The sequence below is a fragment of the Capsicum annuum genome, chromosome 1 (genome assembly GCF_002878395.1).
Source record: "Capsicum annuum cultivar UCD-10X-F1 chromosome 1, UCD10Xv1.1, whole genome shotgun sequence".
NCBI classification, from domain to species: domain Eukaryota; kingdom Viridiplantae; phylum Streptophyta; class Magnoliopsida; order Solanales; family Solanaceae; genus Capsicum; species Capsicum annuum.
Window position 1 is genome coordinate 120,986,376 of NC_061111.1, and position 2,058 is coordinate 120,988,433.

Genomic DNA, 2,058 nt, shown 5'->3' on the forward strand with positions numbered 1-2,058 from the left:
TGTTTTTATTTTTATTATTCACTTTTTTATTCTTTCTTTAATTTTATTTTTATGTTTTAATTCATTTGTTTCAACTTTATTTATTTATTTTTTCTCAAATATTATCTGTTTCTTCATTTTTTTTCTTTTTTTTTTATTCGTTTATCTCAATCTTTTTTTTTTTGGTTTTTATCATTTCTCTTTTTTTTTTTTTTTTTTTTTTTTTAACTTTTTTTTTTATTTTTTTTTTTCTTTTTTTTTTTTTTTCCCTTATCTTTTTTTTTTTTAAAATTTTTTCTATTTTGTTTGATCTCTTTTTTTTTCCCTCAACTTCTATTATATTTTGCTAATAAATAAAAAATTAGATAATCTGCAAAGCGATTTTTTTTTTTTGACATCAAAGAAAATTTAAGGACATGAATTGTTGTTAAGAAGTTCTTTGGGGTAAGTTTTGTTTCTAAGGTAAAAATTATAGAACAACTCATAAATCAAGGTATAATGTAGTAGTGTCAAGTCTTGCTTATGTAACATAACTTATTGTTTGAAAATTCCTGAGATAAGTCTTGCTTCTAAGGTAAGAGTTATAGAACATCTCACAAATCAAAAAATAATGTAGTAGTGTCAACACTTGTCCATTGGGCGTAACTTGTTCTTTTGGGAGGTTCTTGGGCTAATGTTTGTCTTAGAGGCAAGACTAAAAAAGCATCACATAAATCAAGACACATTATGATAGAGTCAACTCTTGTTCATGGGGCGTAACTTGTCGGGTAAGTCTTGCCTCTAATGCAAGAGTTATAGAGTATCTCATAAAAAGATACGATGTGGTAGTGTCAACTCTTGCCCATGGGATGTAACTTGTTTGAAAGTCCTTGGACTAATTCGAGCCGTTAAGGTAAGAGTTATAGAATATCTCACAAATCAAGACATAATGTAGTAGTGTCAACTCTTACTCATGGGGCATAACTTCTTATTTAAAAGTCTTTGATTTATAAAACATCTCATAAATTAAGACGCAATATGGTAGGGTCTAATCTTGCCCGTGGAACGTAACTTGTTGTTTAAAAGTCCTTGGGCTAAGTCTTGCTTCCAAGGCAAGAGTTATAGAACATCTCATAAATCAAAACACAATGTGGTAATGCCTACTCTTGTCCATGGGGCACAACTTGTTACTTGAAAGTCTTTGATCTAAGTTTTGCCTCTTTGGGAAGAGTTATAAAACATCTCATAAATCAATACACAAGGTGGTGGTGTCAACTCTTACTCATGGGGCATGACTTGTTGTTTGGTGATCCTTAGGCTGAGTCTTACCTCTAAGGCAAGAGTTATAGAGCATTTCATAAGTAAAAAACACAATGTGTTAGTGTTGACTCTTGCCTAATGTATGTAACTTGTTTGAAAATTCTTGGAATAAGTCGTACCTCTAAGGCTAGAGTTATAGAACATCTCATAAATAAAGACACAACTTGTAGTGTCAACTCTTGCCCGTGGGGTATAATTTGTTGTTTAATGAAGACATAATGTGGTAGTGTCAATTCTTGTCCGTGGAGCATAATTTATTGTTTGGAAGTCTTTGAGCTAAGTCTTGACTCTAAGGCAAGAGTTGTAGAACATCTCATAAATGAAAATATAACGTGGTAGAGTCAACTCTTGCCTGTAAGGCATAATTTGTTGTTTGAAAGTCCTGGAGTTAACTCTTGCCTCTAAGGTAAGAGTTATAAAACATCTTATGAATCAAAACACAATGTGGTAGTGTCAATCCTTACCCATGAAACATAACTTGTTGTTTGAAAGTCATAAGTTTTGCCTCTATAATATGATATCGTCAACTCTTTCCCATGAAACGTAGTTTGTTGTTTGAAAGTCATAAGTTTTGCCTTTATAATGTGATAGCGTCAACTCTTTCCCATGAAACGTAGTTTGTTGTTTGAAAGTCATAAGTTTTGCCTTTATAATGTGATAGCGTCAACTCTTGCTCATGAAGTGTAACTTGATTGGAAGAAATTAAAGAAAATAACAAAAATAATAAAAATTGTGAAAAAAGAATAAAATAAAAAAATATTAAAAAAATAAGAATCAAAG